This window comes from Rhinatrema bivittatum, chromosome 4, assembly GCF_901001135.1.
Source record: "Rhinatrema bivittatum chromosome 4, aRhiBiv1.1, whole genome shotgun sequence".
Taxonomy (NCBI): Eukaryota; Metazoa; Chordata; class Amphibia; order Gymnophiona; family Rhinatrematidae; genus Rhinatrema; species Rhinatrema bivittatum.
Window position 1 is genome coordinate 55,264,618 of NC_042618.1, and position 19,535 is coordinate 55,284,152.

Genomic DNA, 19,535 nt, shown 5'->3' on the forward strand with positions numbered 1-19,535 from the left:
TACATCTGGACTGTGCTTCTAGGAAGGTATTTTTTAACAATGACCTCACCTCTTGCACACTTTTTACCTTTGTAGCTGCTCCTTTCAGTTTTTTTCTAACAATTTTTCTCATTTTATCAAAATTTCCCTTTTGAAAGTTTAGCACGAGATCCATGGATTTGCTTACTGTCCCCCTTCCAGTCATTAATTCAAATTTGATCATATTATGATCACTATTGCCAAGCGGCCCCACCACCGTTACCTCTGTCACCAAATCCTGTGCTCCACTGAGAATTAGATCTAAAATTGCTCCCTCTCTTGTCGGTTCCTGAACCAGTTGCTCCACAAAAATTTCATTTATTCCATTCAGGAACTTTATATCTCTAGCATGTACCGATGATACATTTACCCAGTTAATATTGGGGTAATTGAAGTCTCCCATTATTACCGCACTACCAATTTGGTTTGCTTCCCTAATTTATCTTAGCATTTCACTGTCAGTCTCACCATCTTGACCAGGTGGACGGTAGTATACTCCTATCACTATAGTCTTCCCCGACACACAAGGGTTTCTACCCATAAACATTCAATTGTGCATTTAGGGGTAGATTTTCAAAAATGGCGTGTTGGCGTACTTTTGTTGGCGCTCCAGGCGCCAACAAAAGTACGCGGGATTTTAGTAGATACGCGCGTAGCCGCACGTATCCGCTAAAATCCTGGATCGGCACGCGCAAGGCTACCGATTTCGTGTAGCCGGCGCGCGCCGAGCCGCGCAGCCTACCTCCGTTCCCTCCAAGGCCGCTCCGAAATCGGAGCGGCCTCGGAGGGAATTCGCTAACGCCCTCCCCTCACCGTCCCCTCCCTTCCTCTAACTAACCCACCCCCCCGGCCCTGTCTAAACCCCCCCTACCTTTGTTGGGGGATTTACGCCTCCCAGAGGGAGAAGTAAATCCCCGCGCGCCAGCGGGCCGCTGACGCGCCTAGACGCAACCTGGGGGCGGTTCCGGAGGGCACGGCCACGCCCCCGGACCGCCCCGGGCCAAAACCACACCCCCGGGCCCGCCCCCGAAACGCCGCGTCCCGCCCCGAAAATGGTGCGCCGCTCGGCCCCGCCCCCGACACGCCCCCCTCGGAAAACCCCCGGACTTACGCAAGTCCCGGGGCTCTGCGCGCGCCGGTAGGCCTATTGAACATAGGCGCACCTGCGCGCAGGGCCCTGCTCGCGTAAATCCGGGCGGATTTACGCGAGCAGGGCTCTTAAAATCCGCCCCTTAATCTCATGCAGGATGTTTATCCTGTTGGACTCTATGCCATCCCTGACATAAAGTGCCACACCGCCTCCCGGGTACTCCTCTCTGTCATTGTGATATAATTTGTACCCCGGTATAGCACTGTCCCATTTGTTGTCCTCCTTTCACCATGTCTTTAAGATGCCAATTAACAGCTCGATTCAGTAAAGTTCAGTTGAAGATTTCTCGTCTGTAACGAGCTCGCTGCGCACAATTCGGACGCGTAAGGCAAACCAGCGATACAGTCTCCAATTTTGCGCATCCGTAGTGCTTCTTAAAACAGACGCGTAACCCTTCCCGCACCCGGCATGTAAATGAACGAATTAGCTGTATAATGAAGGAATTAGCTATTCCCCTCCGATACCGTAACGCGCGCTCAGGTTCTCTCATTAGTAACGCACTGTTTTGCCGCGGCCGTAACGTGTTAGTTTACCGCCTCCCCCTAGTAGGAGTTAGGACTGTGAGTCTAGTAATAAATCCATCGACACCGCTTAAGATACTCAAAAACAATAAAACACAATTTAAAAAAAAAGCGATACAGAGATGATCGAGAAAATGTAATGATGTGGGACACATAAAACCTGTCAGAAGAAAAAATAAAAATTTTTAAATACCTGTCGGAGGGCCGCGTGGGTCCAGGCGGCCGACGTGGGTCCAGGCGGCGGGAGCCGGGTGGTCGCGTGTTAAATCTAGGCCGCGGGCGGGTGGGCGCCTGTTCCGGGCGGCGGCGGCAGCGGCGGCGGGGGGACACGCGTTAGTTCGAGACGGCCGGCGGGCGGTCGCGTGTTAAATCTAGGCCGGGACCGCACAGGCGCGCATTCACTGCCGGTGGGGGCTGCCTCTCCCGGCAGCCCCCACCGGCAGTGAATGAATGAATGCGCGCCTGTGCGACCCCTGCGATTGGGCGCTCAAGGCGTGACGTCACGGCATGTGACTGCCTTGAGCGCCGAATCGCAGGGGTCGCACAGGCGCGCATTCATTCACTGCCGGTGGGGGCTGCCGGGAGAGGCAGCCCCCACCGGCAGTGAATGAATTCATTCATCCAGGCGGAGGAGCCGGCTGCTTTCGCCACCGGCTCCTCCGCCTGGATGAATGAATGCGCGCCTGTGCGACCCCTGCGATTCGGCGCTCAAGGCGTGACGTCACGGCATGTGACTGCCTTGAGCGCCGAATCGCAGGGGTCGCACAGGCGCGCATTCATTCATCCAGGCGGAGGAGCCGGCTGCTTTCGCCACCGGCTCCTCCGCCTGGATGAATGAATTCATTCACTGCCGGGAGAGGCAGCCCCCACCGGCAGTGAATGCGCGCCTGTGCAGACCCGGCCTAGATTTAACACGCGACCACCCGCCGGCCGTCTCGAACTAACGCGTGTCCCCCCGCCGCCGCTGCCGCCGCCCGGAACAGGCGCCCACCCGCCCGCGGCCTAGATTTAACACGCGACCACCCGGCTCCCGCCGCCGCCGGCCGCCTGGACCCACGCGGCTGTCTGAAACTAACGCGCGTCCACCCCCCGCCGCCCGGAACAGGCGCCCACCCGCCCGCGGCCTAGATTTAACACGCGACCACCGGCCCCCCGGATCCCGCCGGCCGCCTGGACCCACGCGGCCCTCCGACAGGTATTTAAAAATTTTGATTTTTACACTTCCTGGTACCTGTCATTTCAAATGTCATTTGAAATGACAGGTACCAGCGCACCCTGGTTACTGTATAGGCGCTGTATTAAGCGCCTATACAGTAAAATGGGTTACGCGGCCATAACCCTTCCCTACCGCTTTAAAGCCGTGGCATGCATTTGCATGCGATTAGAGGAGAGTATCGGGGAGTTAGTGAAGAGAACTGTGCGTGCGGGGAGTAAGGGTGCGCCTGACACTACCGCACTGTTTCTACCGCGGCCTTACTGGATCGACCTGTAAGTCTATGTCATCATTCACTGCTATACATTCTAATTCTCCCATCTTACTTCTTAGACTTCTGGCATTAGCATACAAACATTAGTTTGTTTTTTGTTTGTATTTTCATTCTGCTTTTTAATTGATAGGGATATGTTAGAATTTTTTAGCTCAGGTGAGTTTTTAGTTACAGGCACTTGGACTACTTTTCTAATTATTGGAACCTCACTGTCGGGATGCCCTAATTCTAATACATCATTAGTATCCTTTAAAGATACCTCTCTCCGAACCATGCGCTGCTGAGCAACTGTCGGCTTTCCCCTTTTGTTCTAGTTTAAAAGCTGCTCTATCTCCTTTTTAAAGGTTAACGCCAGCAGTCTGGTTCCACCCTGGTTAAGGTGGAGCCCATCACTTCAGAAGAGACTCCCCCTTCCCCAAAAGGTTCCCCGGTTCCTAACAAAACTGAATCCCTCTTCCTTGCACCATCGTCTCATCCACGCATTGAGACTCCGGAGCTCTGCCTGCCTCTGGTGTCCTGCGCATGGAACAGAGAGCATTTCAGAGAATGCTACCCTGGAGGTTCTGGATTTAAGCTTTCTCCCTAAGAGCCTAAATTTGGCTTCCAGAACCTCCCTCCCACATTTTCCTATGTCGTTGGTGCCCACATGTACCAGAACAGCCGGCTCCTCCCCAGCACTGTCTAAAATCCTATCTAGGTGACGCGTGAGGTCCGCCACCTTCGCACCAGATAGGCATGTTACCAGGCGATCCTCATGCCCACCAGCCACCCAGCTGTCTACATTCCTAATAATCAAATCACCAACTATGACGGCTGACCTAACCCTTCCCTCCTGGGCAGTAGGCCTTGGGGAGATATCCTCGGTGCAAAAGGACAATGCATCACCTGGAGAGCAGGTCCATGCTACAGGATCCTTTCCTGCTGCACCAGGTTGATGTTCTCCAATCATGAGACCTTCTTCCTCCAAGGCAGCACCAGGGCTGCCAGCTTGAAGTTGGGACTTGGCTACTATGTCCCTGAAGGTCTCATCTATATACCTCTCTGTCTGCCTCAGCTCCTCTAGGTCTGCTACTCTAGCCTCTAGAGATCGGACTTGTTCTCTGAGAGCCAGGAGCTCTTTGCATCACATGCACATGTACAATTTCTCACCGGTGGGTAAAAAATCATACATGTGACACTCGATGCAAAAGACTGGGAAGCCGGCGTCTCTGAAGCAGGACGTGTGAGAAGTGAGCTCCCGAGCTGAAAGAATTTCCACGAAACTATGCCGCACACAAAAAGAAAAGGGAGAGTCAGGGTAGAGACCTCGACAGCCCTGACTTCCTCTTCTACACAGCTCTCTATCGGGAACTTCTTCTCGCCGAGCAGTGCTAATGCCCCGGGAGATGTGGCCATTTTGGGCGTCGACGAAGAGCAAACGCCGACTCAACAAGGCTCAAACACCTCGCTGAGCCCTGGGGCTCCCTTCAAACCTTTGCCTCCTGGACTCGCCCTATCCCCGGACTTGGGTACGGAAGCCTGACCGGAGTTGCCGGACTTACCAGACTCCTTCAAGGGAAACCCGTTGGGAGAAGGGTCGAGCCATAAAGTTAGAGGGGGAGGAGATCCTCTAACTTCAACACCGGAGGAGAGCAAAGGCCGAGCAGAGGCCTCAGGAGAGAGGCAAGAACTCTGCACGGAGAGAACAGTGAGTTATAAAAATGTTACAAGCGTTCCACAAATGTCTAAAATAACTTTGGAAAATGTGTGGGTAGTCCTTATGGAATTGAAGTCATCTATTGAGATCCTGAATAAAACGATGGTAGAAACGCAGAATCGCGTTTCCCAGATAGACCCGGTATTGTCTGAGCACAAAGAAAAATTTCAGTCTCTTGAGAATAGAGTGGAATCTGTAGAGAAAACCCAAATAGGACTGATATGTGGAGATACTGCGAATTCCAGGAAAATTGAGACATTAGAAAACCAATTGAGATATAAAAATCTTAGGATACTAAACTTCCCTAGCGTTAAACTAATATCTACTTACGAGATGTATAAAAAATATCTATCTGAAGTTTTGAAGTTAACATCAGGAGAAATACCAGTTATGGAGAAGATTTTCTTTATAAATCAAAGAAAAATAGAGAATAAAGATCAAGAAAAAAATGGTTTGCAACAACAAGAGATGGAAGACATCACAGCCTTTTTGGAACAAAGCATGACTGAGCAAATTGAACAACGGGGAACGTTATGTGTGAAATTCATAAATGCAACAGACAGAGATAAAATATTAAGATTATCTCTTAAAAATAGAGAAAAGAAGTTTTTGGGTCAAAAAGTGTGGACATACCCGGACATAACTAAAACTACACAAACACGCAGAAAAAAGTTTCTTTCAATGTGCCAAGAGGGAAAAACCCTTGGGGCTCAGATTGTGATTTATTACCCCTGTAAATGTGTAGTTAAATTCCAGAACGAGAGGTTTGTGTTTTTAGAGCCGCTTGAACTGCGCAGATTTATTGATGCAAAATTACCTAGACCTTGCTGAGATCTGTTAAGGGAATATTAGTAGTAAGCACAGCACAACTGCTTGATGTTAGTTATAAATGCTTTATTTTTGCTCATGTATAACATTATTGGATCTCCCTTTTGCTTTATAACGGGGGTTTGCTTAGATTCCAGACTGTATTCTTTTGGAAAATTATTGTATGCAAATTCAATTTATACTCTAAATTTAAATAGAGTGCAGTTCCGGCTTTGAATTACCTGTAATATTATTTGTACCCATTCCTTGACATGCCGAAATTGCTGTCAATATTTGTGAAATGCATCATAAAAAATAAATTAAAAAAAAAAAAAAAAAGACTGGGAAGCCCCCACCTTGCTGCTGGAATGCTGCCTTCATATCAAATTTGTTCAGTTCCTACTTAAGTTTTAGGTTGCTATGGGTGTAGGAATGTGTCTAATTAATGTCCTGTTGTAAATAAATATACATTCACCTGTGAGATTTTTTTTGTATCAGAAATGTGTTTTTAATGGATCAGAAACTTTCTCAGTGACTGCCCTGGTCAGCCAGTCGGCACTGTTGTAGCAGACATATGCAGCAATCTGTGGGTATTAGAGATGTGAATCGTGTCCTCGATCGTCTTAACGATCGATTTCGGCTGGGAGGGGGAGGGAATCGTATTGTTGCCGTTTGTGTGTGTAAAGTATCGTGATAATCGTTAAAATCGTGAGCCGGCACACTAAAACCCCCTAAAACCCACCCCCGACCCTTTAAATTAAATCCCCCCCCCCATGCCTTAAATTACCTGGTGGTCCAGCGGCACACTAAAACCCCCTAAAACCCACCCCGACCCTTTAAATTAAATCCCCCCACCCTCCCGAACCCCCCCCCAAATGCATTAAATTACCTGGGAGTCCTCCGTAGCGGCGGTCCGTGGCTAAATCGGGGGAAGGGGGAGAGCACGAAAACCGGCACACTAAATCGTGAGGTCTTCAGCCGGCGCCATTTTTCAAAATGGCCGCCACAAAATGGCGGCAGCCATAGACGAAAACGATTCGAAGCAAGAGGTCGTTCCGGACCCCCGCTGGACTTTTGGCAAGTCTTGTGGGGGTCAGGAGGCCCCCCCAAGCTGGCCAAAAGTTCCTGGGGGTCCAGTGGGGGTCAAGGAGCGATTTCTTGCCGCGAATCGTTTTCCGTACGGAAAATGGCGCCGGCCATACGCGTATGGCCGGCGCCATTGTCCGTACGGAAAATGGCGCCGGCAGGAGATCGACTGCAGGAGGTCGTTCAGCGAGGTCCGGAACCCTCGCGAAAGGGTTTGGCCCTCTGCTAGCCCTCTGCTAGCTCCTCCCTGGGCGTTGTCCTCTTCAGCCTTACAAAAGAGCCCAGCATTCATTCCAGCTTTGCCTTCGCAAAGAGTTAGATGCTCCTGGATGTTCCTGTCTTTGCTCCAGGAGTCTTCTCTGTTCCAGCTCTTCTTCAAGGTCCTGTGTTCCTTGTTTCCTGTCGGAGCTTCATGTCTTGTCCTGAAGTTCGTGATCCTGATGTCCGTGATCCAGTCCAGATGTCCGTGATCCGGTCCTGATGTCCATCTCCTGTTCCTGATGTCTGTGACCCGGTTCTGATGTCTGTCTCCTGTTCCTGATGTCTGTGACCCAGTTCTGATGTCCGTCTCCTGATCCCGATGTCCGTGATCCAGTCCAGTTGTCCTGAACCCCTGGTTCCTCGTTGCCACCCTTCCTGTCGTGCCACGTCGTGGTCCACAACCAGTCCCACGGGTGGGCTGTGTAGGGCGCCTCGTGGTGCAATGCCTTCCTCACTTCTGCAGCACAAGCCTCTGGGAGACTTCTGCTTGTATCCTTGTCCCTGGTCTACGGAGTGCCTTGCGCTTGCTCCGTCCATGCCAAAGATTCTGCTAGTACCTGTGCCGTCCCAGCATGGTCCGCGACCAGCCACTGGCGGCTGTGTAGGGCACGCCCTGGTGTAGGCCTCTACAGCTTCTGAGACATGTTCCTTTCTTTACTCCACATCTCGTCTAGAGGCTCTTTGAGTCCAGTGTGGTCCGCGACCAGCCCCGCGGGTGGGCTGTGTAGGGCGTGCTGTGTCGCAGTCTCAACCCAGTACTTTACTTGACTCTCCTGAATACCTTGAACTTTGCTTGACTCTCCTGAATATCTTGAACCTAGCTTGAGTCTTCTGAATACCTTGAACCTTTCTCCAAGTACCTTGTTCCTGAGTCTCGTCTGTGCATCCAAGTACCTCATTCCTGAGTCTTCGTCTGTGCATCCAAGTACCTTGTTCCTGAATCTTTGTCTGAATCTCCATGTTCCGGTCTTCGCTGCCCTGGCCTCCATCCGGCCTGCTGCTTCTTGCCGTTACCCAGCGGCAGGTCCGAAAGGGTTTGGAACAGTCGGAGGACTGTTCATAAAGACCACCATTGTGTTGCTGGTCTTCCCGAAGCGTGCGGGTCCAGAGGAGTGTCAGTATCTTCAGTCATCTGTCTTCAGTTCAGCCTCACTCCTGTCCTGCCCATGTTCGGGCATGCCTCGCCTGCTGCGGCACCTCTTTGGAGTTCCTCTGGAGTCGAACCGTGGTCCAAGAACACACAATCCCCTGGAAAATGGAACCACTCTCCTAGCGCTTCCTAACAATTTTCATATCTCCTATCTGTTTTTCATAATTGCTTAATGAGCAAGAAGCATTATCACCTATAAATAACAATTGTGTTTAAATATATAGTTTTGTTAGTGAAAACAAAAAGAAAAGCTGTAATTATATAATCTACACAAAATCACAAAAATATTTTACAAGCAGGATAAAAAATAGCTACTACTGGGATGGACTGCATCAGAAATTTTGTGCATAGCACAGCAAAGGATTTGAAAAAAGATAGACAATACTTTGGGAAAAGCTTACATTTTTCTTTCAGAAAATGCCACAAGATGAGTACTTAATGTCTGCAAAAGAGCAAATAAAGATCTTTATTTTATCTGAATTACAAGAAATCCACTTCAACAGTGCATATACTTGGCCTTGGCTATTAATATCCATATCTTAAATGAATTAGCTGCAATGTGCAGTACCTTTAAAACAGTACTTGATTGCTACCCTCTACTGGTAAAATTAAGTAAAGCAATATTTGTGCCAATGGAGATAAAATCAAAACCCAGCTTTCAGGCAAAGGTTAAAAGTGGCCTAGTTGTCACCCAGTTTTCTTTTAGAATTAGGCCTATCTTCAATTTGTGTTTACATGTTTATTTACTTTATTTATATAAAAAAGCTTATATTCTGCATCCTCCAACCACATGTTGTGTGTGGATTATAGCGAGACACCCAAAAGTATACATAAAACATAGACAAAAACAAAAATACAGTTAACATTTGATTTGATGCAGCATCTATCCAGTTCACATCAAAATCCAAATTTTTTTTAGGATGGCTTGAATTTGCTCAGCATGTTTCTAAATTTTAATCAAGCTATCACAGAAAATTAATGTTAGCCATTTTGGAATTTGTATTATAGTTATTTCAGATTTTCTCCATTTTCCTAGTAGGACAAGCAGGATGATTTCCCATGGTTCAAGCAAATCTTCCAACTTTTGTATAATTTTAAGAAGTTTACGGCCCCTTCTCAAGACCTGTGAACCCAATCATGAATGGGAGACAGAGGTAAGTCAGAGTAATCTAAGATTTGGGGAGCTGAGTCAATAGGGCTATGATGTAACCCATTGTATACCAAGGACAGCGGTAGCTGTAATTCAGCCGATCCTATCTTGCCCTGGATTGGAGACGCTTGGACTGAATCTAAGCTAGTTTACTCATCTCTCTTTCAGACATGAAACAGAGAAAAAGGATCTGAAGCCCCCAAGGGTCCCTTATTTAAATAAACAGAATATGCTTTTTCTATTCTATACTGAATACATAAATTTGATTACATAAATTTGTAGACATTTAAATCTACACTTGGAGAAAATCAGAAAACTAACTTCCTTTCACTCTACAAGGCAGAACTGTGCCATCCACCCACCCTGCCATGCCAGGTTTTAATAACTGAATCCTATTTTTAAACATTAGTTGAAATCTCCTCTTTAAAAGTTGCTTTTCAAAAACTAGTGCTGCGTTTCTCATATGTACCATCTCTAAATCTGGCTTTACTTGTATTATTATTAGGGGGAAAAGAGAGCCTTGGGTCAGCCGGCATCAATATGGATGATGGGTATTCTTGAGCATGAGCTCCTGTCCCAATTAGTGACCCGGTGGCTCCTGAAGACAGGAGGTAGGGTCCGGGAAGAAGGTAACTTGGGAGTACAAGGGTGTGGAAATATTTTTTTTCGTTTAGGGGTGGGGAATGAGGTTCAGAGCTTTACACATTTTTAGAGGAGGATGCTGAAGAGGGACAGCCTGGAGGGGTTTGATTTTCAGTAAGGGAACATTTTGGAAAGGCCAAGAACAAGCATTCGCCATTGGAAGGCCAGGAACATGCATTTCCATGGGTTGGTAACATGCGGATGTTTCTGTCGCTGGCAATGCCCATGGGTACCACCCTTACTGAGGAATTCAGTAAAATGCAGTACTCAGGGGGTCATTTTCTAAGCCTATAGCACGCGAAAAGTCCCTTTTCGCGTGCGATAGCTTGCCGGGGGCAGAGTCGTGGTGGGGAGGGACAGGGAGGGGATGAGTCGGGGCGGCAGGGAGGCGGCATTATCTTCGCTGGCGGCGATAATGTAAGGACCGTTATCATCGCCAGTAGCGTGCCCAATAGCGCCACCTTTCACGGTGGCGCTATTGGGTGCGAAAGCCGGCAGCAATAACACCGCGGTGGTGCGATCGCTGCCGGCTTTCACAGGCCTGCCCCCCTTCATCCCCCGTTACCACTGGATTTACCATTCTCTGCGAGAATGGAAAATCCAGGCCTCAGTTACCACAGTTTAATGAATACCATGGGAACTAACATATATTAATGCACAGGTTTTACACAGGTTAGTAAATAGGCCTTTTTCGGTCACCTTATAAGGCATAATCGAGGGAAAAATGGAATTAGTAAATTTAGGATAAAAATATGAAATTTGGAAGGTAACCGTAATCTAACTTTATAATAGGTACCCTGTCACACTATCCATTACATTAATTTATTCATTAAATTAATTCTCTGAACAAATATAAACCATCAGATGTTTTGTTGTCATGCAGTGTTTAAAACAAAATTCACTTGGTAATGCTCTTATCAACTGTAACATTTAATAATTCATTTAATAATAATTAGAATCTGCTACAAGTCACAGCCAAATTTGAAAATATAGTCTTATGAAGCAAAATCCCTGCATTGCATTAGGGATATTTCCATTGTTGCTGCTTACTCATTCATGAGAATCTTTATTCAGAGTAATCAATGACCTCAACCACCTTCTACAGAAGAAATAGGACAAAAGGTTGTTAATACAAGATACAAGAGACCATACTTCCACTTTTTCAGAAGAAATAAACAAAAGAGGCTGTGAAAGACATTTTTCAACCAATACATAATTTTAGTACATTGGATAGGAAGCCACCACACAACTTTTCTCATATGTGGTTTCAGCATACTGCATGATCAAGCAAGAAAAACATATGCATTTGTTTACAAACCTCTAGGCAGGACTTTATATGAACATTTTTAAAAACAACAATAACAGAAATACAGTAAAAAAAACCACAACTACAATTAGTTTGCTGATAAGTTAAGACTATGACGATAGTTTCAAAATTAGAATCAAAGAGCTTAGGCTTCTCTCATTTTCCTATCTAGTTATGAGTCTTTGTCATGAAAATGGAACAGATTCAGACTGTGTCACTTCTCCCTCAACTCAAATGTCTCAGAAAAAAATGTTAGAAATGTGTACATTAATCAGAGACAACGCAGTGACGTATATGACAGAGACTTGCCTGTTTATTACTAGCAACTCATGCCATTCCTCAGTCCGTCAGCCTGATAATGGATAAACAGTAGCAGGCTTAAAACAGCATGACAATTGTCAGAAATCAAAAAATGCAACAAAGGCTAGTAACTACTATAATATACAGCTTAAAACTATTCTCATTACAAAGGTCATTAAAGGAAATGTAAATGGCAGAAGCTTGGCTTATAATTCACAAGAATACCTTTAATTTAGACAGGCATACTGGTTTAGTGCAGAGATGACCAATGTTGGTCCTCTGTGGCCAAACACAAATCTGGAGCTCATGAAAACCAAATATGCATATTCATCAGGATCGTAGAGCAAACATATGTACAGAGAGCTCAGGAATATTCATTGTGGACATCTTATAAACCAGATCTGTTTCTAGCAAGGATACGTTGGCCATTTGTAATCTAGTAGTCAGAGCACAGTTAGCCAACTCCAGTCTTCAAGTGCCACAAACCAAGCAGATTTTCAGGATATCCACAATGAATATGCATGAGAAGTATCTGCATGCACTGCTTGTATTGCATGCCAATACATCTCATGTATATTCACAGTGGATATCCTAAAAACCAACAGGCGTGCTTATCCCTGAGTTAGAGCATTCTCCTATGATTGATGAGAAGCCCTGGGTTAAATTTATCAATGTCCTCTGCCACTGACTCTGTGACCTTGGACAAGACACCTTATCTCTCTGTGCTTCCAGGGTCCAGTTGAAAAACAAACATTTGACTTAATCTGGCTTTCATGGTCAAGAGGATATTTAAAAAAAAAAGAAAAAAAATCATAGACACAGTCTTCATAATTCCTACTGATTTTTGTAGTTTACCCTTGCATGGAAGTGTATATATACATTTTTATGTCAAAACTTGGCCCAGTATACAGTGCTTTGCACTTTTCACAGAAAATATACAAAGGCTCAGATGCACAGAGGACGTTAAGGCACAATAGTCCATTTACCTAGCAGGACAAATCCACTTGTAATACAGAAAATATTTTGCAATTCTAAATGCAGATATTTAAGCACTCGTAACTGTGTCAGGCAATTTTGGTGTGGTTCCACTGCATATTTTTTTTAATGCACACAATATATTCCCAGTAGAAAAGGTTTGACAGGAATGCAAACTCACCCTTTACACAATTGTGTAACCACATAACCATACTTCACATACCTTTGTAGGGAAGAAGCAATATAATCCATTTGTCTTACTTACAATCAATATATTAAATTTACAAAGTTTCATGTTAATAGGATAAACCAGAGATTTTTCCATATAAATATAGAGAACACTATAGGGACAACTGTTTTCTGAACCTTCTTTAGTTTCAAAATAAATATGATGCTATCAGAAGTGATTTTTTTTAATTATCTAGTTCATGTTTAGAAAAGATAGGGATGGTAACTTGCAAAGGGGTGTGCAAGTGCAAATTGACGTGTCGCCCAGGGATGTGGCTAATTTAACATATATACGCACATACACGCAAATATTATAAAATAGCCTGGGTGAGTGTAGGTGTGCACCGTATTTTGCAACTGGGCGCACACAGCTGCAGACATCCGTGTAACCACATCATGACCAGTTTAACTAGTTCATCCACTAGTTCAGCCAATGTAGAGCTCGGCCCTCCAAACCTCCCCCCTCCACCCCCCAGTTTAATAATCTGCACTCTCTCCAGTTACCCCAGACCCTTTAAACCTCTCAGAAATGGCTGTTTTGGGGTTTTTTTATACGTTACACTTCCTTTATAGCAAAAGTAAAGTTACGCAGCGGCACTGGGCCTGGGCACACGTCCAGGCACATAAGTATTTGCGTGCACATCTCTAGGCCCTGTCCCAGAACTCTCATGCCCCACACAAACCACACCCACACCTCATGCAGGCGGTTTTTAAAATCTGCTGGATGCGCACATGTCCTACATGCGCACATCTCCCAATTTTGGCATGCACCGGGCTTTTAAAATTAACCTCTAAATATGTGGGGGTAAGGTATTTTTGAAGTGGAAACAATGACAATGCAAAACCTAAAGAAAGCACAGCATATGTTTTTATAGCCTATTCTTGTTTTTGAAATTCAAATTTCCATCTGTTATTACCATTGCTGATGCAGAGAGATAACTTGGGCCTGATTTTCAAATGCATTTGCAAACTTAAAACTGGGTTTTACACATGTAAATGCAGTTTACCCATGCAAGTGGGTTTTTAAAAATTGCTGTAATATATACCATTGAATTGTCAATAGGTTTTACCCACATTAAGGGCCGGATTTTCAAAAGATTATGCGCACCGGGCCTATTTTCAAAAAACCCAGCAATGCGCGTAAAGCCCTGGGACACGTGTAAGTCCCGGGGCTTGCAAAAAGCGGCGGGGAGGGGTGGGGCGGGACGGTCCGGGGGCGGTGCAGGGCAGGGCGGGGTCAGATGCTCCCGGCTCAGCAGCCATTTGCTGCTGTGCTGGGGATCGCGGCACGCGCAACTTACTTCAGCCCCAGTAATACCAAGATATCATCCTGGTTGGGCACGTTCTTCCCAAGCAATTGGCTGTCTGGAGGTTCTATTTTTGCAACGGATAAAACATGCTAAGGCTCGGGCCCGTGTTTTTTCCTGTGCAGTTCTTCACATTTGAAACAAGCTGCATGGAGAAATACTCCAAAAAGGTAGATTTGAAGCAGTTCAGATGAAATTTAAAGATCTATTTATTCCCTATTGTAGATTACAAAACAGGAGCTTGTGTGCATGTGGAAGGGCTTTCTGATGCAGGAATGGGCCAGCAGTGAGAATGGGAAATCTTCTCTGCAGTTGTTATGCTTTTATTATGTCTTGTTCTAACCCACCCTGGGCATATTTCAAGAGGATGGGTGAAATCCCAAAGTTAGAAATAAATAAATAAAGACTGCAGTGTATATCTGTGTGGTATAAGTGCAGTTCGTTTGTTCGTTCTTTAATTGGAGAGACTATCAGGGCATGAACTGTTCATAAATAATCCTGATTATTTGCTTGGACATACTTAGTAATTTTTGCATCAATATATTTAGGTTAAACTAGTGGGAGTTATAGGGGGTTGGGCTAAATAAGGTATCTGGTCTAATGCCAGCCTTCACTTATGTACTATTATGGTTTATAAGATAATATATTTCAAATTTTTCCATTAAGCACATAGGCCTCATTTTCCAATATCGCATTGGTAACACAGTAGGGGGCGTTACCAATGCAAATGAGGCTTCTTTCGTGCAGTGGGGAAACATCGCGTGCGGCGATGTTTTCGCCAGCAGTGCACAATATTGAGAGAGAGAGAGAGAGAGAGAGAGAGAGAGAGAGAGAGAGAGAGAGAGAGAGAGAGAGAGAGAGAGAGAGAGAGAGAGAGAGAACCTTATTAAGGTGCCTATGCCCTAGACAGGTATTTTAACCCCTATGGGAGGGCCACCTACTAACTCGGGGTGGGGATTAGGTATGAGCGTCGGGGGTTGGGGGCCACTTTCGCATTCCACATGAGACCTACGGACAGAACAGTGGTCTCTAGTGCAGATTTGCTGGCCGTCGGAGTGAGGAAACTCACTCCAAGAAGAGATTTGGGCTACGTTCTCTCCACCTAGCTTGTTGTTGCCCAGGTAGAGTGTCCATCAAGCTAGTCTCGTGGACTGCGATAATCCTTTACTTGCCTGTAGCGCAGTCCGTACCGCAAATTTGAGGGTTGTAGTTAGCAGCCGCGCTAACACTGCGGCTGTTTCGCCGCACACGATAAACTGGTTCCCGCTTTGCATATGCTCCGCCCCAACTCCGCCCCTGAATACCAAATTACTAATTTGCATTCGCAAATCGCGTTAACAGCTGTTAACGCGATTTGCGAATTTATCGCACGCAGTAAACTGCTTTGAAAATGAGGCCCATAGTATGTAACATTAAATCATAAAAAATTAGAAAACATTTATGTTTTCTTAAAACAAAAATAAAGATATTAAAAGCAGTGCATCAACAGTAGTTTTGCCAAATGTTCAGGCCATGATTGTACAGCTCATGGCTCAAAAAATGAATCTGCCTTATGAATTATTCAAGAATTTAAATTTTAGACAGCCATTCCTGCTGTAATGAAGCACATGAACATAGTGTTCTTGTATCTAGATACTATTTTTGTGTACACTACTTGGTACTTGCTGTATCATTTAATTTTAGGATTTGATAGCTCTGAGGGGAAGGGGTGACGTAAAAGGTGTGTTTGGTCAGGGTCGGGACAAGAATGAACAGAAGATCTTACCAGCATGGGTCAATGTTGATATGAAATGGGATGTGTTATAATCATTATTTCAGGTAAGTCATTTAATTTCACAACCTGCTTTCCCTCACGTCTACTAGTTTATTGACCCAAAATACTGGCAGTAGAAAAACTGTAGCAAGCAACCTGTAGCAGTTTACAATACAGTTATCTCATTTCACTATCCAACTCTGGTACAATAAATTGCTTTGTGTTCTGAACTTAACATAATTTGATCCTTTTATACAAATATTGTTGCCCTTCCTTCTTTTGCATGTGCTTTTAACCTTCTTGCCCTGTCACGTTTCAGATTTCAAAAGTACAGTGTGTGCTGAAGCCAGCTTTGTGTACTGGTAGTTATTTGATTGTTTGTACTTCCCGAGAGCTCACATTTTGCATATTAATCCCCAGGGAAACAGCAAGAATTATACTTTTTTGTCACAGCTACAAAATGTTATATATAAAAATTTCATTTGCAGAATTATATTATCTACTTACAGATCTCTTCTTTACTGTCGATGCTGGAAAATGGGAAAACGCAACTGAGCTCTGAGAATCAGGTGAAAGTCATTTGCTACAATTTCCACGTGGATTTTCAGATCTTTCTACTGCTAATGTTGCATTGCAATTTGATTCTTCATATTAGTTTTTATTTAAATTTTCTAGTCCTTCACTTTTTGATTGTGTGGCTCTCACTATAGGCAGAACAGGCCTTTTTTTTTTTTTTTTAATCTTTTTACAGGCAGTTAATCTAAATAAGGCATTGCAGTTTCAGATGCAGCTAAAGTTCTCTGCCTCCATATTTTAAAAATTAATCATCCAGTATTTTGCAAATATCCTACCATTCCATAAAACAATGTAGCAAAAGTATTTGTGTAACGCAAACAAGCTGAATGAGCTATCTATTACAAAAATAATCTTTTGGATAGTAAAACATGCACGTGGAACATATATACAGCAAACTCAGAGCACTGCATGATCACGAATAGTCAGTCTAGTGCACAAAGGCTTTTGGCAATGGAAGGCCATAGCCTATAATACTAAGGTTCAAAGCTGCTTCTTCAATTAAATGTTCCCAACACTTCTATGCAATCAACTACCCTTAAATATTTCTTAATCTTGAAGAGTATTTTGCTTGATTAATAGTAGTTATACCATAGCACAATCCTTTACTCTGTCTCTGCTGTCCTTTATGTCATTCTCACCCAAAACACTACTCTTTGGTATGCTTTGAACAGATCCTTTGGCAGCTAGAGGTTCCTCAATCTGTACAATTTCATTGTTAATTTAAAAAAAAAAAAAAATCCATCCAAAACAGAAATTCTGAAATCCACCCTCAAAATCAGCTAGTCACATTAGTGAGGATGACTACCTCTGTAAGGAATCATGCATTAATAAAGCTGTCAAATATATCATCTATACTTTAAAATCACAAAATATAGTAACCAGTTAATCTAAAGGGTCATTTTCAACAGCTTTGATGACAGACTGTGTACTAGACCACAGAATTACTATGGAATTTCAGCCAGGCAGATCGAAGGAGTTTGAAATTATTCTTAGACATTATTAACTAGCAGATAGAGAAATAATCTCTTTCTAGTCTCCACTAATGTTGCACCCATTACATAGCAAACACACTACCAGCTTAACATGTAAAAGTGAAAAAAATTAGAATTTAATGGAACAAAAGAAAGCTCTCATAGTCTCAATTTATAACACATTTGTTATAGGAGGTTAATCTGTCATTATCACACTTGGCTTATTCTAGAAAACCCTAATATTTAGAATAAATAAATAAAATTGCTGTTAATAATTTCTTTTGGCATCACAAGTTCCATCCAGAGAAAACAAAGTACAGATCCCTTCTTCTACAATCTGTCCACATACCAGAGATGAATGTATATGTGAACATATCTTTTGTGCAATTTAAATGACACTGGTAACTGATGATCTCTAATCTACATATTCAATTCACTATGCATTCCCTCTTTGATCTTACATAAAGTTTGCAACAAGTGCCTCATAGTAGCATGCCCTCTGATAAACAATCCAGCCATCCTGAAACCAAACATCGTAGGATCTAACAATCACTCTCGTTCACTTTATAAATAAGCAGCTGAGAATTCTGCTCTAGATGACGGCTTGCATAGCCCATTCCATAAATGACATTCTCTGGAGAATAAGGCACAATATGAAATGAATGCAGCTCCTCATAGAACAATGACTGAGAACAGCAGTCCTGGACCATGAATTTCAGCCGTTTTCTTGCATCAGAGTATGCAGTTCGGTAGCAGGGCTCTTCCTTAAAGTACTCATAGCTTTCTTTCTCCACCTCCAGATGTATCTTCCTCAGTAAGTTGTTAATTAAAACAGACCTCCGCAAGTAGACTTCTGGGTCTTCAAGAAACCTAAGCTTTTCCAGAGAAAGTTTTAAAATACAAGTCCGGTCTTCAGGTAATATCAGGTGCTATAAAAGGGGTGAGAGGGGAAGAAAATAAAGTATCATTATTTTATATCGGCAAGCCTATCAAACTGAAGAATATTTATTTTAAAACATTACCAGAAACATATTTTTTTTAAAACATCTCTCTTGCCTTGTCATAAACCAGTGACAAGGTATGCAGAAGAATTCATAGATTTATAGGAATCTGACAGGGGTTGTTGCCTTCTGGGACTATCAACTCAGTTCACATAGTTCACCATTTTAAGAAACTACTGGCTTGAACTGAATTTGAATCAGTGACCTAGAGATGAAAGGCTCTGTAATTCTGTGAGGATTCCTTTCAGCTATCCAACCCCCCACCCCCATGGAATATTTAGAAATATTAAGAATCAACCAAGCAATTATATCATTGCAAAAACTAAACTCACTTTTGGAAGATACCCCTGGTAATCTTGATGTAAATCTTCTTCTGCATATTTTCTCTTAAAGTAGGCTACTTTCGACGTTGTTAATGTATTTACTACAAAGAATGGACCAGCTACAAACAAAATAAAAGGATCAGGCATTATTTTAAAGCTTATAGATATAAAATGCAAATTATATTTTTCAAGAGGGAGAGAGAGAGAGAGAACCAGGGATCAAATTCCATTTTCCCCATTGATACTCATGACCTTGGACAATTCACTTTATCTCCTGTTGCCTCAGGTACCACTTTGAATGTTAAGCTCTTTTGGGCAGGGACTTATTGTACCTGAATTCTAATAAGGATGTATCCCACTATGAGCATTCTTTTGAAAAGCAGGCTAAAAATAAAAAAAATATTATTATAGTTAAAATATGTGAGATTCCTCTTTTAAGATCTTAATGTTATTTCTTTCTGTAGAAGTACTACTGTTCAATGTTTTTGAAAGCACATCCTATTTATCTGCTCATCCTATTTATCTGCTCCATGCACACATCACACTGTTGCAGCAAGGACACCTTGATTCAGGAAAGGAGGGAGGTGGAGTTTAGGCACCAGAATGTTCTCCATAATACATATACAATATTCAATACAAAATAAAATGTGAAAATACTGTGTGATCAAAAGGTCCCTGCCCACCAAATTTACAGAAAACAGCCCAGTTCTTCCTGGATATGGCTTACATGGATTTTGACCTTCACTGAATATCTCTGCTTATCCCCTTCGTTCCCTTTTCATACTGAAATTATTGTATAACAATGGTCTTTACTATTTATATTAATG

At 43.7% G+C, this 19,535-nt stretch overlaps 1 long non-coding RNA gene across 1 annotated transcript in view; it reads right to left on the minus strand.

Annotated features, from left to right (window-relative positions):
* Positions 1-17,508: 17,508 nt before the first annotated feature.
* The window catches only part of LOC115089820, a 32,132-nt gene continuing 30,105 nt past the window's right edge, over positions 17,509-19,535 (minus strand). Inside the window, exons 2-3 of the long non-coding RNA XR_003856244.1 lie at positions 18,718-18,827; positions 17,509-18,313 (exon numbers count right to left, since the gene is read on the minus strand). This is a non-coding gene — a long non-coding RNA (uncharacterized LOC115089820). The remainder of the gene's footprint in view (positions 18,314-18,717; positions 18,828-19,535) is intronic.